Source organism: Ambystoma mexicanum, chromosome 2q (assembly GCF_040938575.1).
Source record: "Ambystoma mexicanum isolate Mex_15411 chromosome 2q, UKY_AmexF1_1, whole genome shotgun sequence".
Lineage (NCBI taxonomy): Eukaryota > Metazoa > Chordata > Amphibia > Caudata > Ambystomatidae > Ambystoma > Ambystoma mexicanum.
Genome location: NC_090924.1, coordinates 205,269,239 through 205,296,217, shown reverse-complemented (window position 1 = coordinate 205,296,217; position 26,979 = coordinate 205,269,239). Strand labels below are relative to the sequence as shown.

Genomic DNA, 26,979 nt, shown 5'->3' with positions numbered 1-26,979 from the left:
CCTTTTTTTTAAATGTATTTATTTTTTTTACCGCATAATGGCATTTGAAGGGCTATATAATTGAAAAGCCCATCCCATGTGGGTTAAGCCCTGTCCTTTGGCCATATTGCTCTCTAGCTGCACTCTAATTCGCACATGTGTGGTATGCACCAGCGTGGGGTGCAAATTAAAGTCCTGGGCAAATTGCTTTGTAAGTGACCTGGCGGAAAAAGGGGGGGGGGGTGGAGACTCACTGGGTATTATCTACTTCCTTGCCTATTGGTAAGCTTTATACTCCTTCAGTTAAGCAATGATTAAACAGTACCAACACTTGTTACTTTTCAGAAGGGGGTAACACCATTCAAAGTAAGTAAAGCAACTTGTATACTTTTTAGAGGGCACAATGCAACTGAAAGGGGAAGTATAATTTAAGGACACTTTGTAACAACTTCAATCACAGAGATACTTACCACACTAATCCTTTGAGGAAGTAGGTACTTTTACACTTACTATAGTTTTAAAGACGTGTTTTCTTACCCAGTCCTTCCCTAGTCTATTGGATGAATTTTCTCAGAGGCAGAGGAGGGACCCTATTGCTTTAGGTTCCTGCTATATGAAGGTTTCAATTGTAGGAAATCAACGTTCCATAGGAGTTCTTCTTCAACAAATAAGTATTCACTTTCAGAGTCAGTGTTCAGGGACTTATGAGAAGGCTCCCCGGATGCGTTCCAGCATTAGGCCTGGTTAAGTGGTATGGGCAAAGTCCCAACCACACATCACCCGCTCAGCCTCACAGGATTCACATCAGACTTAAGGTAAGTATTAACCAACCCCACACAGTACCTTAGGAGAAAAGAGCTTGAGTGGATGCCTTCAGGATGCAGCAGCACATGACCCAGTTCCTGGATTCTTGGTCTGGTGACGAAAAACTGGACACTGGATGGGAACTTGCAGCAGCTTTCGTCAGAGGAGTCTTCCAGCAATGGATAGTTTAGATTCTTGCGGCTCTGTGGATTTGGTGCCTTTTTACAGCAGCTAGGTGACAAACTAATATAGTCAGTCTGATTCTCTTCACACTCTCGGTCCTGCACTCTGGTGAGCGGATTTCAGGGATTTGAATCTTGTCTCTGGAGAGCCAGGAGGAGGCCACCAAAGTTTCAGACTGATTCGAACTTCGGAAGACCATGCACCACACAATGGCTCGAGGTCCCAGGGTTTTGCAACCGAGCAAGGTTGCCGTATGTCGTGCGATGGCTCAGAATGCAGGTGTTGGGGAGATTCATCATTTTCATGGTTCATCCCCTCTCCTAGCTAGACCCCCAGCACTTTCTGCTAGATTTCTGGTCCTTTTTCTGAAATCCTCAATGAGTGGTGCCTTTTTCCACTCATTCCTTCTTATGGGCTCTGTCTTTTGGAACTCTATTCTTTGTATTTTACCTATCGTATGGAGTCCATTTTCCTCCAGAACGCTTAAAGGCAGATGTATTTTACTATTGCAGCCCTTATGGGCAGTGTTGCTGTGGACCCTTAGGTTCCTCCTTTGAAATTATTTTGTAGTATCCTCGAGTAACTACAGTTCTTACGGATTGAGAGACACTTGGTATCTCTCCTAAAACTTTATAGTCTGAGAGATTGGCACAGACCACCTTATGTGGAGTGCCAAAGGGATACCTAGTATCCCCTGCTCCTGGGCCATTTTAGTCACATAGACAATCTCCTAGTTGTGTCTGCGCTTAGGCTCCAGAGTGTCTGGGCAGGCAGGAAGAGGGGGGAGGAGTTTTCCACCACCCTGTCCTTTGTCTGCCAGAGTGCCTGAATGGGACCAGGTAGCACTGGGGGTCTTGCTGCCCTGATTGGGCAGCCAAATGGCAATTTCTGTAAACTGTTGAAGATTGCACACGAGTGAGTGCTGGAACTGCATGAAAGTCGAGGCTCCTGGAGTGAAAAGCAATTGGACCACTGGAAGCTGAAGTAACTGAAGGAATATCAGAGACGCCTGCAGAAGCTTTGCAACACTGAAGCGACCACTGCTGTCCTGACCCAGTTTTATGTGTGACTGTTAGGGAGAATTATCATTTCTGTGTTAATTCCCTTTTACCTTGGAGACACCTAGCTCTTTTGCTGGACTTTAGGACTTTTAATTTATATCCTGGAGTGAATGAGCCCTTTTTCTCACTCTCTCATGTGTATTTTTATTTAACTTGGGCTCTGTTTCTTTTGGTTTTGGAGTCTGACAAACTCTGTAGGCATCATCTCTTTGCATTGACACACAGGACCCTCAGTGCAGTGTCATAGATAAGGTCTTTGAATCTCTCAAAGGTTTAAATACCTTCTCTTGGATAAACTGTTTACAAGAGTAGTAAAGTGAAATTGACTTTACTTACCCTTTTCTCTTTGTAGACCCAGCACACACTATCTTACTTAGTGCTGGAAGGGTTACTTTGTTTCCGCTTTGTCTACCTTCTCGTGTAACATTTTTTATGTTAGCCTTTCTGCAATTAATGGCTGGTGGCAGTGGTTTAATTTTCCTACCAGTGTGCGTTTTTACCGCAGGCTGAATCCTCAGCTGCAGTATTGCACCGATTGGAGCCCATTTTGTCAAAATGGCCCTGGTCTTTTGTTTTCACCATTTCTTGTTGGAGAGCTCCTTCTTGAGATTTACTCTGCGCTCCAAACCAGGTTTGGTCCTTTTGTTCGTTTTTGTCTTTAGCGGGATTCACTGGTGAAACCTGCCTCTGGCTTCAGCCTATCTGTTAGGGCAGGAAGCAACGGAGGTTCCCGAAACTCTGTGCTTCGTCTCCTTGGTTACAGACATGCACACAAAGGTGATTGGCTGGCTGTCCTTCAAGGACAGCCACCCTGCTGTGAGTGACAGCTAGGCTGTGAATGAATGGGTGAAACTTGTATTAAAGGGGAGGTCTTTTGCAAGGAAGGCAGTGTCGACCACTGGACGAAGGAACCCGAGATGAAACGAAGAGAAGCTTGCTGCACCCTCCTGGACCGTTGGTTTGCCCGGTGAAGCCCTACTGCAGTACTGAAGGTCCGAATTTGTAATCGACTAGAGATCCCCGGAAAGGAGGACTTCTCCCATTGGGTTGGTGGGACCAATCAGCGCCAAGACGAACTTGCCTGGAAGCCCCCTCTGCTGGCTGTACTTCTTTGCTGCTGCAGGAACGGAGTGCCAGGGGACAGGAACACCAGGACGATTCCTTTAAGCTGGACCCGAGCTCCAGGAAGATCCTCCGGACTCCCCCCGAAGCCGGACTAACCAAGCCTGAGCCACCTCAACATAGTGGTGGACCCCAGAAGGCAAGGAAAGTCCAAAGGGTGTCCAAGAACAGCGGTGGTGCTATTTGCGAGTAGCTGACACCTTCTAATCTGGACTGTGCCCATTGCTGCTGCTGACCTCCAAACCGTAGTGCAGGAGTCCTCAGACGTCCTTGCTCTTGTTCCCCATGACTGAGGCCCAGCAGCAGGATTTGCAGGAACTACAACCGGAACAGAAGCCAGCAGGGACCTTGTCTTCAGACTCAAGGTACTGTGTAACTAGGGGTACTTACCTCTTTTGTGTAGCTTGCTTGCTCTCCCTGGTGCCTTGCATTTGCTACCTTTTGCGGAGGTGCATGTATCTTTGCTTTTTCACAAGCCTCCCAGCTTTGGCCCAACAGGGATTCTTTTACTATAAAAACTCTCTTTAGCATTGTGCAAGACTTGTGTGCTATTCTTCAAAAAGTGCCTCAGCTCCCCTAGACTTTGGTCAATTGATATTGGCTGGCCTGGCTCCCTGAAGACACTTCTTACCCTCTGTTTAACTGGCTGTCCAAAAAGTCATACATACCCAACTTGTATAGCTGGGAAAGGGTTAACCTATATTTCCTTGGGGGGGATTGTGAAGTACATACCTGTTTGGAGAACTTGTTAAACTTGGTTTCCTCCCCTAACCGTTTCCTTTTTGCCATAACTTCAGTAGTGCATTTTAAGTGTAAACCGTGATATATTAATGTCCAGTGTCCTAGTAATTGAGGTCACCTCCAGGTGTAGGAAGTGTGCGTGTGATATCCCAAAAGGGTATCTACCTACTTAATTGAAATGAAGAAGTGTATTGTTGAAGTATATTTAAGTGTTGCATATTGCCCCCTTCTAAAGACGTCTTATTTTAAAACAGACTTAAATTAATAAATAATTATTTTAATAAACCTTGAGTATAAGTGTTATTTGAATACCTGCAACTGTGAATCTGTTACAACCCTACATCTCACATTGGCCCATCTTGAGATAAGCCTGGCTGCTCAGTCACTCTACCACTTTGTGTAGTACAGGCCTATACCAAAGGTTGGATTACCTATTGCCAAGAGGACAAGGCTGGTGTAGTCTCCCACAGGGTTACTATATACAATCTTGCCTAACAGCGACCGAGTAACTCAGAAGAAGACTTTCTCTTTGACTTGTGGGAAAAAGGCTGACGACTAACTTTGATTTAAGCCATCTCCCAAGGTCCTGTGAGTTTCCAGAGCTGCAGTAACCCAATACCAGGAGACCTGCTTCCCATTTTGAGAGCATCGTGTTGGAAAGGCAGAATCTGTCCTAGTCTTTGCCGAGCCCTCAAGGACACGCCAGAGACACAAACCATCTTAACCAGACCCCCCTCAGTGTGGGACTGCAGGAACTGAAGAAGATAGACCGGGCGAATCGCGTCCTTTGGTGTTGCAGAGGAGGTGCCAAAACTTCAGTGAACAAAGAAGTTGCTGAAAGCCATGCCAGAGGTCGTCCCTCGAGACTGCTGCTGAGAGATCCCGTCCATTGTCCTGCCTTTCGTCATCAGACCAAAGAATCCGGAGGTCAGGTCTAGAGCTCAGCATCTACCAATTGAGAAGTGGCCTTTTGAAAGTATTGTGAAGTATGTAAAAGTGACTCTTGTGTAAATATGATAAAAATGTATTTTTTTTAACCCTTTAAGTGCCATGCCCCCCCCCAGTGCCAAGGCCTTTTTTGGTGATTTCAGTATGTCTCATTTCAATGCCTTGTAACTGTTTTGTTAAATGAGATCTCGGCCAAATGTGGCCCCTTTCTTTCCCACATGTAGGCGGTCGTAACGCCACCCAGGAATTTTAGGTTGCTATGGGGGGGAGGGGGCCAGAGAAAATAACCAAAAAGGGCAAAAAATGTTGTGTTTTTTTCAAAAAATGCAAATAAAATGATCAGGTTTTTTCCTTGTAAGAGCTAGGAAAAAATGGTTTGTGCTGAATTCCCAAATTTCCTGGCTTTCAAGAAAAGGTTGAGTGGCAACAAAAACATTATTTTGATGTGCTAATCAACTGTTTTGAAAGGTCTGTGATTTTGTCCATTTTTGCCAATTGGACATGCATGGACGGAATGGAAGAAAAGGCTAGGAAAGCCGAATTGGAGGACAAAAAGGCATATATTTCTGAGAAGTAGACAAAATTCCAAGTTTAGGAAGGAGGATTTGCGCAGGTCGGGCTACAACTAGGTAGTGGAAAATGCCATAGTTTGGGGAAAAAGCGGGAAAATTACCGAAAAAAGGTATGTGGTGGACATGGTTGGCTTGGTACGGCAATGGCTTCTATGAATTTTGAGAAAATAAATGCTCTGCAATATTCCCCCAACTCTTGCAGTTAGGAAAGCGCACATTTTGTGTAGTTTCCCCAAAACAAGCAATACCACAAGCCAAACACTGAGCCATGGTACCCAGGAGTTTTATGCTTACGGACTGATCAGACGTACTTAGTATGTGTAAATCAGAAAAACCAATGTGGTGAGGAATGGCAAGCATACATTTTTTGAAAGAGCACAGGCAGACCTTTTCTATTGTAGGTGACTTCTGCAGGTTACAAAAGTGTATGGTGCCTAAAGCAGCGACTAAATGTAGGGCACATTTGGGAAATTAAAGGGTTGTGTGACAAAGGGCACCAGCAAATGGGTGGAAACGTTATGAAAACTACACAGAACAAATGTCATACATTCCCGCATTACCACAGGTGTCCCGATGAAAACGGTACTTCGCATGTGTGTGGGTGCACCTACCTGGGCGCCAAGGGGAAAGCCGAAAACACATTTCGGACTTTGCCTGGGTTTCTGGGTAATAAATTCTGGGCCGATTTGCACAAGTCAGACCTCTGCGTATTCCCACAGATGTCCTCTTTTCGGAAATGCATGCGGTTCCCTGTTTTTCTTGGTGGCTTGGACACCCTAGGCCCAAATCTGTAGGTTGTCTCCTCAAACACTTTGGGGGTTACAAGTGGTGTAGCCTTTTTCCTTTTGCGCCCCGGTAGGTGCACCCACACATGTGAGGTACCGTTTTCATCGGACACCTGTGGGAATGCGGGAAGGTATGACATCTGTTGATGGCTATGTTTTTCGGTGAGTGGACAGATGGCAATGTCTCTGAAATTGGCTAGAAATGAAGACAATTCTCAGACATTTCACTCTGGCCACCCACCAAAACACACCGCCAACATCACATGGCCTACCTTCCCGCGTCCCCACACGTGTCCCGATGTAAAAGGTACCTCACGTGTGGGTGCCCCTACCGGGGGCGCAAAAGGAAAAGGGTAACCCACTGGTAACCCCAAGCCTTTCGGCACTGCACATTTTCTTGATGTGGCCAACCTACAGATTTGGGCCTAGGGTGTCGAAGTCAGCAAGGAAAACAGGGAACCCCATGCATTTCCCAAAAGAGGACACCCGTGGGAATCCAGAGGTCTGACTTATGCAAATCGGCCCAGAATGGATTACCCAGAACCTCTGGCAAAGAAACACATGGGAGAAGGGTGCCCAAGGCCAGGGATATTACTGCCGACTTTGCTGGAGCCATGGCTGCCTTGCGTTACAGCTTCTCCCCACCAGGGAGTCCGGCAGTGTGCCAATACGTCCCCGAAGGGAAAAGCTGTAATGCAGCCCAGCTGCAACTCCAGGGCAGTTGGAGGTGATGTCCCTGGCCTTGGACATCCATGTACTATGTGGGTGTACCGTCCCCTAAGCACAGCAGCAGCTCGAGGGAGCCCCGGCAGGATCCCCATTCCTCCCTGGAGGTGACATCTGTAACGTAGCACAGCCAGAGGTGGAGCCTGGGCTTGCCGACGGACAACCCACATGGGAGGGATCCACTCCCAGGGAAACACCAATTTTCTGCTGGCATGGGGGCAATTTGTGGCCTGCCCCTGCAATTGTGTACCAGCCAGCCAACAGATCTGCCCAGACAGCCCATTCCCACCCACACCACCAACAATCCAGCCCGTCTCACCCACCTCACTGACAGTGGGCCCTAACCATAGAATAATAAAAAAAAGGTACACAATGTTGCAGCTGCTCAGAAAAAGCTGTAAACAAAACAAAAAACATGTTGCCTACGGTCACACCAGCAAAATGTAGCCCTCCCTGGGGGCAGATAACTGGGGGGGTGGCGGGGGCTGTCCTGCACTCCTCCCTGGGCTGAGGCGTCCCTTCCTAGGAGCAGATATCTGGGCCCAGGGAAGGCTGCATGACATGGCCCCCCACTCCATTGCGGGTGGGGGGAGGGGGTCAATGCCCCGTCCCATTAGAAAATTCCTTGTTGCTTTGGGGTGCCCCACAGCCCCCCTAAAATGCGTTCCACCATTTTTCCTTTTTCCTTTGGTGACCCAACTCCCTTGGCCCCAGGGTGCCCAGACCTTACTGCCCCACCCACTGGGGGGCCTGTCCCCCAGTGGGTTTTGGCAGCCCGCTACCCCCTCATCCCAAATGCAGGCCTCCCTGGGGCTCCTACAAATGGCTGCGTGAGGTACACCCCCCTCCTTTTGGGGTTGGGAGAGGGTCCCCAAAAATTGTGGGACTGGCCCCCCAGTGGGTGGCGAAGTAAGGTTTGGGCACCCCGGGGCCAGATTGGCACACCAATGTGCCCCTCTGCGCCAAGGCAAGTTTGGTTTACAAAGAAAAATATTGAAATTGGCAGGCTGCCCTTTAGGGGGGGCTGAGGGGCACCCTACACTGCTGGGGAATTTTGTAATGTGAAGGGGTGCACCTCTCCACCCCCACCCCAATTGGAGGGGGCGGCTCATCTCATGTCTGCCTCCCTGGGGGCAGATAAGGGGGGGGCTGACCTGCACTCTTCCCTGGGCTCAGGCGTCCCTTCCTAGGAGTAGATATCTGTGCCCAGGGAGGGCTGCATTACATGGCCCCCACTCCATTGCGGGTGAGGGGTGTGGGGGGGTCACATCACGTCCCATTAGAAAATTCCCAGTTGCTTTGATGTGCCCCAAAGCCCCCCTAAATTGCATTCCACCATTTTCACTTTTTTCCTTGACTAACCCAACTCCCCTTGGCGCAGAGGGGCACATTGGTGTGCCAATCTGGCCCCAGGGTGCCCAAACCTTAATGCCCCACCAACTGGGGGGGCCTGTCCCACAATTTCTGGTGGCCCTCTCCCCCCTCACCCCAAATGGGTGGCGAGGGCACCTCATGCAGGCCTCCCTGGGCCTCCTACAAACGGCTGCGTGAGGTACACTTCCCCCCCCCCTTTCCATTTGGGGTGGGGGGGAGAGGGCTACCAACAAATGTGGGACAGGCCGCTCAGTGGGTGGGGCAGTAAGGTTTTGGCACCCTGGGGCCAGATTGGCACACCAATGTGCCGCTCTGCACCAAGGCAAGTTTGGTAAACCAAGAAAAACATTAAAAATGGATGGCAGGCTGCACTTTGGGGAGGGAGGGGGGCTGAGGTGCACCCTAAACCGCCAGGTAATTTTCTAATGTAATGTCGGGTGACACCCCCCCCCCCCCCTACCAAACACGCCATATGCAAGTGGGGGCATCTCATCCAGCCCTCCCTGGGGTCAAATGCCCCTTCCTAGGAGCAGATATTTTCCCCTAGGAAGAGCTACAAGGGGTGCCCCCATTTCCCCTTGGGGTGAGGGGGAGAGGGCCACCCCACTTTTCTGTAAAATAAATCCCTGGTGGCTAGTGCCCCCACCCCAAATCTCCTTTTTTTTTTTTCCCCTTTTCTTTTTGCTCCTTCCCTGGGGGCAGATGATCAGCCATCTGCCCCAGGGGGGCCCTAACCTGCAGGCCCCATCTTTTGGGGGGCCTGCACACTTATTCCTGGTGGTCCTCCCCCCACCCTCCAATTTGATGGGGGGGGCACCTCATGTACTCCTGCCTTGGGGGCAGCAATCTGCCCCCAGGGAGGGCTACAAGGGGTGGCCCCCCTTTCCACTTGGTGTGGGAGGGGAGGGCCACCACCCTTTCACGGGGGCCAAAAAAATCCCTGGTGTCTAGGACCCCCTCACCCTCATCCCCGTTGAATTTCCTTTTTAATTTTTTTTAATTTTGCCCCCTTCCCTAGGGGCAGATCAGCCATATGCCCCAGGGTCTGCACATGTGTCCCCACGCTTTGGGGGCCAGGGGGGAGGGCTGCTTACTGTATGCAGCCCCCACCTCCCCCACGCATTGAAAGACATCCCTGGTGTCTAGTGTGCATTGCTGGGCGCGGATCGAGCGCTCTGTTCCCTATCCGCGCCCAGCAATGCTTTCACAAAATGTGTCGTTGGAAAGGGGAGAATCTTCCCCTTTCCAACACCTCCCTCAATCTCCGGCTTGAAATACAGCCGGAGATCGAGGGGGAGAAAGGTGGAGACTCGCCTTGTGTTTTCACCGCAGCAGCCCGAATTGGCTGCCGCAGTGAAAATTACTTTCACGTCGGTGTGCTTTATGCACACCGACGTGAAACTGAAGGTAATCCAACCCCCTGGCAGTGAGGGGGGACCTCCCCCTCACAAAGCCGAGGGGTTGGATTACTGTTTTGAGCGATCCCTGCTTTGCAAGGATCGTTCAAAACAGAGTGCCGAAAAGGAGAAGCTATCTCGTCCTTGGCACCCTGGAGGGAATTCCAAGGATGAGATACCTTGTCATTGGCACTTAAGGGGTTAATATAAATGTATGCGTTTGTGCGTTACTAACTAGGTTCAGTGTACTTACCTACAGCTCACATCTTCCTCTTAAGATGAGCCTGACTGCTCTGCCACTCTACCAAGATCTCTGAGTAGTGCAGACTGATACGAAGAGTTGGGGGATCTGCTAATCACTGGGATAGCTTATTAAAGTCTTACCTCCAACGGTCCCATTCGAGGAGCCACACTGCCTCATCCCGCAAGAAGAGGCACCACTGCCATCGTCGGGACTCCGATTCGTTCACGGAACGAGGTAAATCGTTGGCTGGGCCGATCAGTTGATGGGCGTTGGAGAATTTCAAAAACTCCCTGCTAGACTACCCCCCCCCCCTTCCCCCAGCAGAAGACCTCGGAGCCAAGAGCAGCACTCTGTTTTACAGACCCCTCACGAGCCCTAGTGGTGATGTCAAGAAAACCTTAGAGCTTGATGCTGAAGGAGTCGTCGAGGCCCTCTGCCGGGTCCTTCCTGTGCATTTCAAGGTGCCAGCGTACCGGCCTCACAGCCATGGTCGACATCGACAGCCACACTATCTGCACCGAAGGATAAGCCCTCTACACTTGGCAAGACAGTTTTTGTCCCCCCCCACTGCCCGATGTTTTTTGTTTCTGGCAATTTGTCGCCCATTTTCAATGCGGATGACCAGAGACTTTGACCCCATTTTCATGGGAACAGGTGGCGGCTAATACTTTGACCACACTCCACTTCTAGAACTAGCTCAGGGGCTTCACGAGGCCAGCAGTTTGGATACTTAAAGCCAGCCCTATACACAGAACCATGCCAAGTTCATGGCATTTGTGGAAAGGTTGATAAACACTTTGGGTTTGCAATCTGTAGCAGTGACAGTTACCAGGGTATGACCCGACAAATATATTGAACGAAAGTCCAGTTACAGAATGCAACATGCCTCTGAATCCAGCAATTGCGGATCCTATGATTCCCCCCCCCCCCCCCCCCCCTCTCTCCCCCTGTCGGCGTCCCTGCTCCTTTCCGCCCAGTCAGCTCCACCATGACTAGGAAGTATAGGCCGGCAAGAGGTGACCCTTCATTCCTCTCCTCTCACCCTTATCCTGAAGGGCTTGTCCTTCAAGCTGCTACAGTCTCATCTAGATCAGCTTCTTCCACTTCTAATCTGCCACTAGACAGAGAAGCTAAGAAAATGGATGCCAAAAAGGTTTTTACATCAGGCTTCATAGCTCTCCAGACCACAAATGTGGCTAGTAGTTTTCCAAATAATCCTTCTGTCGTTGGACGGCAGTGAAGAATGATTCGCAGTACATCCCTGAGGGGGAAATGCACGAGGGCTTCTTACAGCTGTTGGAGGATGGCAAAGAGGTGGCCAGGCAGTCTGGATGTGGCCGACTACGGGGCCGTTCAATGGCAGAGTAGAACGCTAAGGAGGCAGGCCTATTTGAGGTCTTCAGGCTTTTCGCCTAATGTCCAAAACAGGTTACTGGACATGCACTTCAACGGCAAGTTCCAGTTCTACCAGAAAGCCGGTGAATCCTTGGAGAAAATTAAGGAACCGAAAATATGTGCAAAATAGTTAGCCCTGGCTGCGCAGCCTGCCAAACCTGCAGTCAGCTTCGCTTTCAGGGCCAGAGGCTACAGGGGATATGCATCTTATGGCAGAACAGCGCAACTCCCACCGGCCAGGCAAGGACTGAAGTGTTTTCTGCCCCCCCCCGAAGGGGCCAAGAGGGGGGCTTCTAAGGGGCTACAAGCAGTGACGGTGGCGACCCAAGCCTCCTAAGCTACTTTGATTTTCCCCTCCCACAAGTTATCAGTTGGTGGATGGTTGGCAGAGCATTGGCCCCAATTGCGGATCACCACCCCGATGCCTGGGCCCTACAGCTTGTTCGGTCGGGTTACTGTCTGCCCTTAAGACCACCAGACAGACCACCAACCAACTGGGACAGGAGCTCCATGAAGAACTGAGCACCCCGTTGAAGGGTGACGTAGAAGAGGTGCCACCAGAGCGGATCGGGTTGTTCCCAGTACTTCATGGTGCCCAAGAAGGGAGGCGGTCTCTGTCCCATTCTGGACCCCAGGGCCTTGAACAAGTTCCTGAGGAATGACAAGTTTGGGATGGTGATGTTGAGAGAAATTCTCCACTTTCTCGAATTTCAGGACTGGCTGGTGTCAATAGATCTGCCGGATGCTTATTCATCAAAAGCACAAGAAGTTCCTGAGGTTACTCATAGGAGTTGAGCGTAGAACTGTTCAAGGTGCTTCCCTGTTGGCTGACCTCCACCTCAAGGGTCTTCACCAAGCTCATGGCAGTAGTTGTGGATCACCTCAGGACATCTGGGGTTCACGTATTCTTATACCTGGACATCTGGTTGATCCGAGGCAAGTCGGCGGGGTATGTTTTGTCTCCTCTGGAGGACACCTGCTTGCTACTGCACACACTGTGCTTCTCCCTGAACTTGAAGTCCCATGTGATGCCAGTCCAAAGGCTCCAGTTCATCAGAGCAGTCCTAGATACTCTGGTAGGGAAGGCTTTTCCTCCCAGGGGAAGTAACAGCTTGGCACAGATGGTCCACTTTTTCCGGAACCATGACTCATTGCCAGTGGCTTCCTTCCTCCACCTCTTAGGTCTCCTGGCCTCCTGTATTTTTCTAGTGCCAGACACCAGGCTGCGCATATGATCCCTAAAGTGGCTCCTAAGGGGTCAATGGTCACAGTACCTTGGAGCCCTTTCGGATCCCCCCTCAAGGTGTCCAGCTAACTGGTCAACAACCTTGACTGGAGGGCAGACTCCAGCAATCTCATGGCGGGGGAACCCTTCTGGCCACCTTGGCCTCAGGCCTGAGTGGCCCCGGATGCATCTCTGAAGGGTTGGGAGCTCCCTGCGAGGACTTGCATGTACTCATGTACTCCTGGCCCCTCTGCAGAGAGGCGTTGGAGCTGTGGTTCTGGTTATTGGAGAACTGGATCTTAGTCTTAGCAGTTTCTGGTGGGGACATAGAACAGTTTGGCGGATGCTCTGAGCAGGCAGAGCATGGTCTCACACACGTGCAAAATGTGCCAGGAATTCTTAGAGGTCTTCTCTTGCTGGGGTACCCCAATGGTGGCCCTGTTTCCCACTGAGTCCAACAGGCAGTGAAGACCGTTTTGCTCTAGGGAATGCACAGCGTACGGTGTGCTAGGTAACACGTTTCTGGTGGACTGGACCTTCCCTCTCCCCTACGCCTTCCCTGTGACTGGGTGAGGAGGATGTGGTACTCTGATCTCCTGGACCTAACCATCTGTCCACCTTTTCGGTTGCCTCAGCGGCCGGAACTCCTAATCCAGTCAGGGGGCCAGGTGCTTCACCCGGGCCTGGAGTCCCTCAACCTACATGCGTGGCTCTTGAGAGGATGTGATATGGCTGGGACCTCTTTGAGAGGTGATCAAGGTGTTGCTGGCTGCACCCATACCATCTACAAGATCTTTGTACGCATGCAGGTGGAGAAGGTTTTAAGGTGTAGTGCAGGCAGAGCGAGATTGACCCCATCTCTTGCCCCACCACTACAATGGAGTTCCTTCTGTCACTGGCCTCAGCAGGCCTTCAGGCCACCACAATCGAAGGATATTTGGGTGCTCTTTGTGTTCAAGAGGTCCCCTGATCAAGGTTCCTATTTTACGATCCTGCTAATAGCACAATTCCTGAAGGGCCTAGAAAATAAGTTTCCTCCCTCTCCTTTTGTTGTCCCAGGTTGGGACCATAATCTAGTTTTGCCATTTTTGATGGCGGCTCCTTTCGAGCCCACGGCCACTTGATCTTTGTGACTACTTTCTTTAAAGACAGATTTTGTTTGTCTCCATAGCATCCGCTAGGTGGGTTAGTGAATTGCAAGCCTTATGTTGCAAGTTGCCTTTCCTACCTTATTTTCTGGCGAAAGTCTGTTGGAGTAAGACCTGGATTTCTCCCCAAGGTAGCGTCTGAATTTCATCTGTCGCGGTCTATAGATGTCAATCTTCTATCTGCGCCCGCACCCTTCTAAGGACGAGGCGCTTTTCCATCAGCTATATCCCAAGAGGGCCCTAAGCTTCTACTTCGCAAGGGCATCTGAATTCAGGAAAACTCACCAACTCTTTGTAGCCTTACCTTTAGCTCAAAAAGGTTTGGCAATAACAAAACAAACATTGTCCCGTTGGATCTTATTTTGCATAGCGAAGTGATCCAAATCTGCAGGCAGGGAGCTGCCGTCGGGCCTCTGGGTGCGCTCGACTAGAGGGGTTGCTGCGTCAACTGCCTTTCAAGGGGGGCGGGGGGGGAAATCCCTGTTGGCGATATTTGTTGTGCAGCAACATGGCTTTCACTTCATAACTTTACTAAACAACATTGTTTAGATGTTGCCCATCGTAGCTGATGTGCGCTTTGGCAGGGCGGTGCTGCAAAATCTGTGGCTATATGCTAGGCAAGATTGTATGCAGCACCCTTTGGGTGCACTACAAAAAACTTGAGCTAGCAATTGGCACCCAACCTTTGGTTTAAGTTGAAATACACAGGTTGGTAGTGCGGTCGAGCAGTCATGCTCATCTCAAGAGGGGTCAATGTGAGCAGTAATGGTTTAACTGAGTTTCACAATACAGTTATCCAAATAAACACTTATACTCAAGATTTCTTCATAAAAGAATTCTTAATTTATTTCAGTCTGTTATATAAGCCACCTTCAGAAAGGGAGCAAAAACATGTAACACTTAAATATACTTCAAAACACACTTAGTATCTCTAAATCAGATAACGCCCATTGGGGATGGCACACACTTCCTACACCCTCAGGTCACTTAAATGGCTAGGTCACTGTGGACATTGATTTATCACTGGTACCTTTAGAGCAATACTGAGTTTGGTGAGAAAGATAGAAAGAGGAATAAAACAAAGGTTCACAAATAATAAACAGGCAAGTACTGTTGAACACCTTCCAAAGTACAAAGTCAGAGGTAAAGAGGAGTCTTTCAGGGAGCCAGGACAGCCAATGTTAATTGCACAATGTCAAGGGGAGCTGAAGATCTTCTTTGCAGGTAGGTAAAAAGTCTTGCGCAATGTTTGTAGAAAATGGAACACTTGAAGGGCCACACGCTGGGAGGCTTGTGAGGGGCAAAGCTTTAGAAACTCTGCAAGGTAACCAAGACTGGTCTCAACTGAGAGCAACTAAGCCTACACAACAAGAGGTACGGTCTCTTAGACTTTACAGTACCTCTGGTTAGAAGAAATGGTTCCAGCTGGCTTGTGTTCCTTTACAGCTCTGCAGATCCTGTTGTTCCTGAGCCTAAATCGTGGGGACAAGAGGGAGGATGTCTGGGTACTCTTGCTCTGCAATGGGAAGGTCAGCGGCAGAAATGGGCAAACATCAATTCAGCAGTCCTTCGATGTTTCAGCTCCTTGTGTCTGACAGCAAATAGCAACACTGTGGTTCTCGGATACCACTTCAGACTTTCCTTGCTTGTTGAGGTGGCTCAGGCTTGGTCATTCCTGCAGCAGTGAAGTCCGGAGGATCTTCCTACTGCTTGGATCCAACTTAAAAGCACCACTCACAATCTGGTGTTCCTCTCCCTGGCTCTTCGGTTCCAGCAGCAGTTGAAATGCAACCAGCTTCGAGAGGATGTCCAGACGGGCTTACTTTGGAGTTCATCCTTGCAGGGCTTCTCTAGTCGAGGCGAATCCGGAGCTTCAGTACAGCAGCAGGGTTTCACCGGGCAAACCAATGGTCCAGGAGTTGCAGCAGGCGTCTCTTCTAAGTTGTTATTCGGATTCCTTCGTCCAGTGGTCAACTCTACCTTCCAAGCCAAAAAGTCTTTCCTTTTTTGCAGGTTTCTCCCATTCATTCTAGCCTAGCTGTCAATCACACAGCAGGGTGGCTGTCATTGCCAGACAGCCAGCTGGCCAATCACCTTTGAGTGCATTCTTGTAACCAAGGGGATTAAGCATGGGGAGTTTCGGGCACCTCCCTTCCTGCCAGACATATTGGAGCCTGAGGCGGGCTTCACTCGTGAATCCCGCTAAAGACAAAACGAACAAAGACCAAACCTGGTTTGGTGCACAGAGTAAATCTCAAGAAGGACCTTCCCGACAAATGGCAAAAAGACCAGGGCCATTTTGACAAAATGGGCACCCATGGGTGCCTTACCCTGGCTGCGAATGCAGCCCGCGATAAAAACACACAATGGTACTAAAAAGTAAACCACTGCCATCAGCCATTGATTGTAGGAAGGCTAACAAAACAATGTTACATGAGAAACTAGACAAAGGGGTACTAAGTGTAACAGAGAATAAATCACATTAAAATTACATTAGAGAGTCCTAAAGTCCAGAAAAAAGAGCTGGGGTTCTCGAAGGTAGAAGGGAATTAACACGTTTCTGAGAATACTCCCCAACAACTGTCTATTGTACAGCCACCTCAAAGTTTGGATGTTGCAGTGTGTCCTAATTGGAGAGCTGGCAGTCACCCCAGCCTATTTTCTGGCTGCTAGTTTTCGATCCTAGGAGCTTGCACATTTGCATTTGCTCTGCAAGGCTCACCAGCTGTTTGTTGCAAGGACTTCAATCTATTCCTGAAGGCTCTGCTGGGACTCTGTAAATCTGCTGTGCCTAGCTTCACCGGAGGATGACCAAAGTACAACCGCTGAGTGCCCCACAAACCTGCCCAGGGTCAATGCAAGGATTGCATCTGTGAATATCTCCATGAGTGTCTCCATTGTAGAACCAAATATGGATGTGCCCCTGTTGGGACTTGTTGGGGAGAATTCTCAGAAATGTGCTAATTCCCTCCAACTTAGAGAACCCGAGTAACTTTGCTGGATTTTGTGAACTTTAACCTGGAGCGAGTGAGACCCTTTTTGCCACTCTCTCATGTCATTTAATGTGGTTTTGAACACGCTTTCCTTTGGTTGTGGAGTCTGACAAACTCCATAGGCATCTTTTACATTGTGTCACACAGCACCTTCAGTGCAGTGACACAGGGTAGTCTTTCAGATTTCCCAAAGGTTTAAATACCTTCTCTGGGATAAACTGTTTACCAGAGTATTACAGTGAAATTGACTTTCTTTACTTACATTTGTAACTTCTAGACCCAGCACACACTATCTTGCAATAGGGTGCTGGAGGGGTTACTTTGTATCCCCTTTGTCTAGCTTCTAATGTAACATTTTTATTACCCTTTCCTCGATGAATGACTGGTGGCAGTGGTTTACTTTTAACTACCGTGGCGTGCATTCTACCGCAGTAGAGTAGCCAAGGGTGCCACTTTTGTCAAAATGGCCCAGTCTTTTTTTCGCCATTTCTTTGTGGAAAGTTCCTTCTTGAGACGAGGTTTGGTCCCTTTGTTTGCTTTGCCTTTGGCAGGATTCACGAGTGAAGCCCACCTCTGGCTCCAGGGTGTCTGGGGTGGGCAGGAAGTGAGGGAGGTGCCTAAAACTCCCGGTGCTTCATCTCCTAGGAGACCCAAATGCACTCTGTATTGATTGGCCGGCTGACTGTCCCGCAAGGACAGCAACCCTGCTGGGTGACTGACAGCTGGCTATAATGAATTCGAGAGAACGGAATATAAGGCAAGGCTTTTGGCTTGGAAGGCCAAGTCTTCGTACTATGTATTCGCACTGGCATCTCCATTGTTGTAATCCATGTCAGCCTTGTGATGTATTGGAACTACATTTTGGCGCATACGTAGTGTAGGTGCCTTTCCCCGTCTTACTACGTGTAAGAGAAAATAAAATAACCAACACAACCCCTGTCGGGGAATGAGGCACTGAGAACCGGCTGCATATATATATATATATATATATATATATATATCAATTAGAGTAACTCTAACAAAAAATACTAAATGGACCCGATTGGCCAGGAGGTGTGGTGCTGTGGGTGGCATTTCTTCCTTCTGATTGGCTGAGTGGCTGCCGAGATGATGGACGTCAAATATCTTGTGCTCCACGCAGGTCAGGGTCCGGTCACTACCTAAGCTAATATGTTGCTTTCGAAAAACACTAAATAACAAATTATCTAAACATTTTGTTACTTTTCATATTTCTACACAAATCTCACACAGTATTTATTGTCAGTACAATTGGGTCATTCGTGGCTTTAATTGGAGGCCTTGACCTTTATTGTGCATGTAAAAAAAGTCAAGCTGTGTTTCACATATCTCCTAAGGTTTAGACCTATTAGCATAAGTAAAAACATATATTGTGGCAAAGTACTTAAGGCTAGTAGTGGGTGTGTTGGGTGGGTTTCGCAGCGCAGGCGAGGGTCTGGCACTTGAAAGAAATACCTCACAGGGAGCGCAGGGTCGGGATGGCAAGAAATTGCTCTAAATGGGGGTGGGTGGCTTGCACGTTTATGGGGACGAACGAGCAGAAAGTGCTTAGCTCATCCTGGTTCACATGCTGGTTTTCATGCCAACAGTGATCTCAGAGGAAGAAAACTATCATATTGGTTGTTGCAACTTTCTCCAGCTTCAGCGTGAGAATGGGAGCGCAGAGCTTTCCTTCACAGGGGGAGTGCAAGGGTGGGGGCCAGCCAGCTGTGTGTGTGTCTGTCTGTCTGTCCTTGGCTATTGCAGTGGAAGGGGCGCTGAGCCTTGCTGTACTATCGCAGTGAGGCCTGTTTACCCAAGATGGAGTCGAAAGGGGGCATAAAAGATGGATGCCCCGTGTCCTGCTCAGTAGTCCCATCTATGTAGCAGTCAACCGTGGTTAACTTTACATAAGGGCAAGGGGCAACCCCACTACCGGAGGCACGTGGTCCAAACTTTGTACTGAGAGTGTATGGCGCGAGGGGGGCCTGGGGGCCCCTCACTCCCATACATTCCCCCCTTTCGTTCCATCTAAAGTAACAAACTACTTATCTCGTTCTTTCCGTTCTCCCTTCGGTAGCGCTCAGCTTCAGCCACAGCCTCATCCCAAGCAGGTGTACCCTTTATTGGCATCCATGCTTTGCACACACTTCTTAAGCTGTTACCCCTTCTTGCGTATTCTTCTGGGGTGACCATTAAGTATATCCCACCATCCCCATCCAAATCTATCCAAACCTCGTTATACTACAGCAAGTCCTTTGGTTCTTTAATGGTAGTGTGATGTCGATTATCGACCACATCCCCATACTGCCTATAGATGGCAGTCATTCTATACTGCGGTGTGGTGTATTCTCCAGTTTGTACTTGGGCATCTATCAGAGTTGCCACCGTTGTCTGTCGGCCCACTGTTACCATCATCGCTGAATTAGGCATATTATTTTCACAGCATCTTAGTCCCAGTTGGCACACACAGAATATTAGGAGAAGAAACTCAATAATGGGAATGAGTATCTTCACTGCTATGTTCACCCATGATGGTATCCAGCTGAACAGATTGTCGAACCACGTGCTGTTGTCTGCTCCATCTTCCGTTCTCCTTCTTTCTCCTAAATTATGCACTGCTGTTATCACATGTGACAGTGTCCCGTTATCAGCATCTGAAGTTGGTACGAACGTGCAGCACGCCTCCCCAATTTTTTTGCAAACACCCCCGTCCATCGCTGTGATAAGATCTAAGACATATCTGTTTTGCATCGTCATCAGGCGCAGTGCACAGAGCTCTATTTTTATGATGTTGAATCCTTCTTCAGTGTCGTTAGCCAGCTGGATGAGCTCCCAGCGTGTTATCTGCAGCCATTTCGCATTTGTGCTGGCTTGAACGCCTGGTGCTAGAAATGATGCAAAAAATGTCTCTGCAGATGAGAAAAGCTTGTACTGCTGCAGGATTTCAGCAAGGAGTTCTGACGATTTGGATGAAATATAATTGGATCCTTTGCTGCGTGACAACTTGGTTCTCAATGTTTCTTCTGACAATAGTTTGTATGCTGGGGGCTCCGTGATTGTCTCATCGGGCGCTGCCGATATGTCGGCCGATTGGCCTGCTTTCGAACTGTCAACCGAAGGCCTTGCTGTAAACTTAATGCGGCTCTCTGGTATCACCATTAGGGCTGAGTGAAGTGTGGCTAGGGCACAAGTGCCCCTCCAGGATGCTGGGAGATGCAGGTAAGCTAGTTTGCCACAGATCCAGTATATGTCCATTAATGCGGCAGTGCCTTTTTTCATATCTGGTATTATTAAAGTCTTATTGCACTGCTGTGCATTACCCATATTCACCTTCCCTTCTCCATGGAAGCAAAGTTCGTGCAGCATTTCCTTTTGAATCTTTATGGGTCTCTCCAGTGGTGTGACCCATGTTAGCTTGGTGATATGCTGCGACCAGATGGGGATGCACGTTTCTTTTGCCCACTCGTATGTTTCGTCTGGCAGCCCTCGAAGCCCCTCAGCTTTGCATTCAATCGTTTCATCATGCCACCTGTTGTCTGCATACCTTGTCCCTTTTATGATGAAAAATGGCTCTTGGAGGCAAATTACTCCTTGTCTGCTGGTGCATGTTTGTTCGTTTTCCAATTTTTCCATGGTGACTGTGTGCCTGAAATGTCCTTTTTTATTCCTCACAGCATCAGATGATTCAAACATTGGGCCTCAGACAAGGGTACTTTCTGTGGAATTAACATTTTTGGGGTTCCAGCTGCATGAGGAATAAGTGAGCACACGTAGCAACTTTCATTACTTTCTTGCGTTGCTGCGGTGCTCATGTCTGAATACCATTTATTTGATTGGTCAGGGTGTCGGGGGTCCTCTATTTCATCTAACCCTAGGTTGTGATAAATGTCATCTGTTTTTTTCCCGCCCCCCTTTTTCTCCTCCCTCTTTTGTTTTTGTGTATCAACTCGTTGATATTGCAGCGGGAATATTCTGGACCATACATCATCAATGTTGTTCATAGTGACGTGTGTATTCAGTAGTGGTTTCTGGTGCCATGTGTGTGCATGCTTGTATTTCTGGAGTTAGTCAACCAATAGTAATCGTCATTTACATTCCGTCCAGGCTCTATTTCCTTGGCCATAGTATTACTCAACAATGGGATAGCAGTTTTGTTTTCATGCAATGGTTCATAGGGTGGCGTTTTCATTTATACTATTCGATTCAACATTATAAGTGTCCTTCCTAATGGTTGTTACTCCAGTCCATATTAGTTTAGACCCTGGTTTTATCATGTTACCCCCGCTGCCCCCTTTGTTCATTTCATTTGCCACAAATAAAACGACGTTATACCAAATAAAATAGAACATCATTATTGCAAATAGTATGGCAGCATATTTTATAACGCCTTCCACATTGCTTAATCTACTGGCCCTAGTGGCATCCCTACTTCTATCTAACATTTCTGCCTGCTCAGCCGTTTCATCGCATTGGCTCATGTTGAACCTATGTGGGCGAGACAAATTCGTTAAGTCATCATGAAAAGAAACATATTTGTTCATTCTTTTTCATCTTTTTGCTCAGTTAGGCATTAACAATTTCTTTCCATTTATCATAAAAACAATGAAGAAAAGTAACACAATTCATATGACAGTAAGAGAAAAAAGAGCGAGAGAGAAAAAAAAAAGTTGCTTTTTTACTATACTTTTCCTCTTAGTTGCAGTTTCCGTCATGTCAGACTGTTAGTAATGCCATCCACACAGTTGGTTTCTATTTGGGGGAGTGCAACACCGCGCGCCCTTCTCACGTCCGAGAGGTGCACCCAGTATTTCAGTCCCTTCACCTTAACTGCAGTTGGTGTGCTGTACACCACTGTGTATGGACCATGAAATCTTGGTGAATTCCACCTTCTTACAAAGCTTCTAACATAGATGTGTTCCCCTGGCATTAATGGCCCCTACGGGCTATCTGCTGCTGGCATGGAGGTGTCTGTTGCTACATCTTCAGTAAATGGCGGAGCAATTTGTTGTGCTATGCTGCGTACTGCGCGCGTTAGCTGTGCTAGGTATTCCTTAAACTCTTCACCCAACACTATGGCAGCCCTGTGTGCATCAGACGCCCTCCTAACAAGAGAGAGCGGCGTGTGCATTCTTCTCCCCGTCACGATTTCGTGGGGGCTCAAATGGGGATCCTTGCATGGTTGATTTCGGAGTTGGAACAGTGCTAGGGGCAGACAATATATCCTTTTTTTTTTTTCAACGTGCTGCATAATTTCGATAAATTGCTTTTGAGCAGCCCGTTGATCCTTTCCACAACTCCATTGGCCATTGGATGATAAATCGAACATAGTTTTTCACCCCCAGAAGGGAGGTTACTTCTTTGAAAAGATCATTCACAAAGTGCGTGCCGTTGTCTGAACGGATCACGTCAGATTCCCCACCGCGAGAATACTTCTCGCACAAGGAACTTGGCAGCACATTTTGCATCAGGATGGGGGCAGTGGCCCACTTCCACCCACCGTGGAAAAGGGCATACCACCACAATCCAATATCTCGCTCCATTACATCTTTCTCCCATATCGGCGTAGTTGATATGTAGTTCTCTGAATGGACCTGTAGGGCGTGGCAAAGTGCCACGCAGAGTTCTTAATGTCATTCCTGAATTGTAAGTTTGGCATGTAGTACATTCAATCACAAATTTAGACAAGTATTCGTGCAGATTGAGAACAAACCAATCCTCCTAAATGTCTGAGGTGATGTGGTGTTTTGCAACGTGAGCTGGGAAGTGCAGTTGTTGGAACGCTACTTTTAATAATTCTCCAGGCATCACTACCTTGCCTGTCGTTTCCTGTCTCCAAATGAGATCTGTGGCTGATTGTTTACACCCTTGTTTGCCCCACAACTCCTGCTCTTCCGGTGGGGCCCTTCTCTGGAGTTCTATCAATTGTGCAATGGGCTTGTTACTGTATGCTTCTGTTGGTGGTTCTACTGTGGCTGTTTTTTCAATGTACTCTGATGTTGGTGTCTTATTGAAGTACAAGGCCTCCTTCGCTGCTGTCGGCTGCCGCGTTCCCCAATGAGACAGCGTCTGTTTCATTGGTATGGGCTTGGCATTTAACTACCGCCACTACCGATGGCTCTGCTAAAGCTTCTATTAGTTCATTTAGCAACGTGGCATGTTGTACGGGGGACTCGTCTGCTCTTCTGAACCCTCTCCTTCGCCAACGTGATAGCCCTGAGTGAACTGTGGTGGTGGCGTAAACTGAGTCTGAATATATTGTTACTGCACAATCTTTGGCTGTGTAACGCGCCGATTAGTGCAGTCAGTTCGGCTGCTTGTGCAGAGTAATGTGAGGTGAGGCGCTTTTGAACAATCACTTTGTATGTGTCTTCTTCCATGCGCACTACTGCCATCCCCACGTGTTTCTCTCCTGTCTGAGTTTATGGATGCTGACCCATCTATGAAATAGATTTCTCCTTCTGTAAGGGCATTTTCTCTTGCTTTGGGAATGTCCTCGCCCTCTCCCTCATACATGCTACAATCGTGTTCCTGTAAATCTTCAGTTGTGCATGGCTCTGTAATGAATGTGGTTGGGTTCACTGTCTTGCATCTGACAACGTGTACATTTGGACTGGATATTATTATTTCATAAGCAGATGCTCTCTGTGCTGTGTTGTGAGAGTAGATTTTGATCTTTCCAAGATAGCAAATGAGTGTTCCGCATATAGCGTCACTGAACATCCCATTACAATCGTGGCACTTTTCTCAATGGCGAAGGCCGCTGCAGCGAGGGCCTGTTCGCAAGCGAAATGTCCCTGCATTACTGGGTCTAATATTCCACTGTAGTACGCTAATGGTTTGTGGCCTAGCAATGTATTTTGTGTCAATACTGCTGTCATCAATGTTCCATTGCTGTGTGAAAACAGGAAAAATTCCCTTTCATAATCTGGATTTGCAAGGACTGGGGCGTCTGCAATAAGGTCTTTTAATCGGGAGAATTGGGCAATTGTCTCGTGTCCATTTTATTGGGGCCCTGTTCTTCTGTGCTTCCTTCAGTGCTTGTAGCATTGGCCGTGCGTATGCTGCATAATCGAGGATCCATGCTCGGCAATAGTTACGTATGCCAAGAAATTTCTGCATGTCCTTCACTGTTTTTGTTATGATCATGTGTCGAATGGCAGCTGCTCTGTCTGGTAGTATTCTTTTTCCATCTTTAGATATTTGTTGGCCGAGATATACAACGTCTGCGAGGCAGTATTGTAACTTTCCTTTGTCCACTTTGTATCACTTGGCAGCCAATATGTTAAGCAGCATTATCGAGTCTTCTCTACACTCTTCTTCTGTTTTGCTGCAGACGAGTAAATCGTCTACGTACTGTATAATGGTGCTCCCTACATCTATGTTGCTGATGTCTTCTCGTAGTACTCTGTTAAAAATGCTTGGGCTCTCGCAATACCCCTGTGGGAGTCTGCTGTGTTCATCTGTTTCCTAATGTAAAGGCTGTAAGGTACTGAGACTCTGGTGCGAGTGGCACAGAGAAAAAAACATTTTTCAAATCAATGACAGTGAAGCAAGTTGCCTCTTTTGGTATACTACACAATATTGATGCTGGGTTAGGCACTAATGGGAACTCTTTTTGGATGACGTCATTGAGTGGGCGGAGATCCTGGACGATTCTCCACGCCCCTCCTTTCGCTTTTTTAATTGGAAAAATTGCTGTTTTGCATGGAGAAGTTGATGGCACTAAGATACCTTGACTTAGGAGTGCATTCACTGTTTCTCTAATACCTTCCTCTGCTTCTTTGGATATTGGGTATTGTTTCACTCTGGGTGGGAGGGCACCTGGTTTCTGTTTTATCTTTATGGGAGTCACCTCCTGCAACAATCCCACATCGTGTGGCCTTGTAGTCCAAATTTCAGGTGCTACCCTGGCCATGTCTTCCTCAAATATTGTCAGTGGGGCCTTTGTTAGCCATGAGTGGGTTGTGTATTTCTCTGTATCGGATTATAATGTCACATGGTACACTTATTTCCATTATTATTTCTCCATCCCCCTCGTAATCGGTAAACAATTCTTCATCAGTTATATCTTTTAGCATTATGTTCGGCGGTATGCATAGCACACTTCTCCATTCGCGTCCCTGCGTGTCCAGGCCTATGACCACAATGCGTCTGTTGGAAACTTGAACTGCCTCAATGTCTATAGATATAATTGTGCCTGGCACTACATCTGTTGGTGTGATTGGGCGGAATATGAAGTCTGATGGTATTCTCCACTCTTTTTGTGTTATTTCAGGCACTACTCGGGCTAATACCTGTATTCCATAGACGAACATGTCCATGTCAATGGGGATCCCTCTTCTCCAGCATTGGATCTTTCATGGATTCACATGCTTTGAATATTCCCCGTCGTCAGGCTGGGAATCCCCGGTACATTATATAGACCCTTTCCCGTAGGAAAACTTTTTCGACGCTTATGCGTCCTATCCACCTCGTTTTGTATCATGCGTGCCCGTGCCGTCAGGACGTCATGATATAAATACAGGCCCCGCCCCCGCGCTCCCTCAGATTTCAACCGTCTTTCAAAGCAGTGGGATCTTCGTGTTACTACTAGTGATAACTAGATTGTTTTTTTTTTTTTGTCTGTTTCGCGTAAGCGAAGTTCAAATCTGGAGAATTATGTCTGGAAAGGCGTTATTTCGCCCATGTGCAACCTGTGGCCTCAAAAAGGTTTATGAAGGAGACGGCCACATGGACTGTATCTACTGTCTCCACCCGCACCACGCGGCGGATACATGTGAGATATGCCAGGGTTTCTCCCAAAAAACCCTTAAGGACCGTAAAAGAAGGCTGGTCGACTGGCTTAATGACGGAGCGGGTGCCTACCCGGCTTCGGAAGTTGGCTCCACGGCCTCCAGGAGCAAGTCGGAGCCTCCATCGAAGAAGGTGCGGCCAGCAGAAATTCGCCCTGAGGACAAGCATAAGGGGAAACATGCTGGATCCTCCTCATCTCATAAAAAGCCCTCCTCCTCCTCATCATCTAAGACGGAGAGGCTGGCGCTGTCTAAATCCTCCTCAGGGGACCGTCCCAGGTCTTCCGTGAGTCGAGAAGCTTCAGCCGGGAAGTCGGCATCAAAATCGACAACGAAGTCTAAAGGCTCGACGACGACGACTTCCTCGTCGACCTCGGTGTCGTTGACGATGCCTATTACCGTTCAAGCAGCAGCGGTTGGGATTCCTTCGTCGACGGAAACTCAGTCTATGGCTTGGCTGCCTGAGGTCTATGACCCGATCCCCCCTGAGGTCTTACTGCAGCCAGACACGGCCTGCTCGGCGGAAGGGGAAGGTGACATGGTTCTGCAGCCATTGGATTTAGGCTTACGGCCTTCCACGTCGACGACGACGGCGACGAGTGCGAGCGGGGGTATGGTACCTATATCATCCACGTTGCTGAACCCCCAGACAGTTTTGTCTCTGGATGTGCTTAATACTCTTCAGAAGCTACTACAGCGGCTGGATACCCAGTTCCCTCAACCTGGGACGTCATCGTCACTTCTGTCTGTACCTTCCGTCGACGAGCAAACTTGTACGGCTCGCTCGTCGACGAATCACCCATCGGCTCCCCAGGCGGTAAAAGATCGTCCTCGAGCTCAGGAGGAGGGTGAGTTGTCGGAGTCCGACTCTATACATGATGACTCTGGGTCAGACATCTCCCTGTCACCGTCGAGGGACCCGACATGGAATTCGGATGTAGAATTGGAGTCTACGAGGAGCCAGACACAGCCATCTCCCCCTGATGATGTGGGAGCCTTCCATGCAATGATGGGGAAAGCGTGTTCCGAATTCGGCTTGATTCCTGAGGAGCAGAGGAAAGACTGTTTCCTTTTTGACCATATGGGTCAAAGGAGAAAATCGGTATTTGCCATCCCAATCCTTGACCACGTGTGGCAAGAAGGTCTCAAAACGATGCGCCATCCGTTCTCGGAACCAGCCATAAAGGGACGGATCGAGAAAAAGTTTAAAGCTCCTGAGTCCACTCCAAAATGTCTAACATCACAGCCTTTGTCTGACTCGGTGGTGTCGGCGGCAGCAGCTAGGAAGGCCAGGGTCCAGCAGAAATGTTCAACGCCACCGGAAAGCGAGGCTAGGAGGCAGGACGCATTTGGAAAGAAGGTGCTCTCGGTCGGAGCGACGACAGTAAGAGCAGCCAATTCCTTAGCGATCGTGTCACGATATGATAGGGAAATGTGGCACAAATTAGCCCCTATCCTAGAACACCTGCCAGACGAACACCGAAAAGCAG

The 26,979-nt window shown here is 48.5% G+C and overlaps 1 protein-coding gene across 1 annotated transcript in view; it reads left to right on the top strand.

The window, feature by feature from the left end:
• SMG1 (SMG1 nonsense mediated mRNA decay associated PI3K related kinase) overlaps positions 1–26,979 on the top strand; it is a 2,768,248-nt gene that overhangs the window by 300,306 nt on the left and 2,440,963 nt on the right. The gene's annotated exons all lie outside the window — the stretch shown is intronic.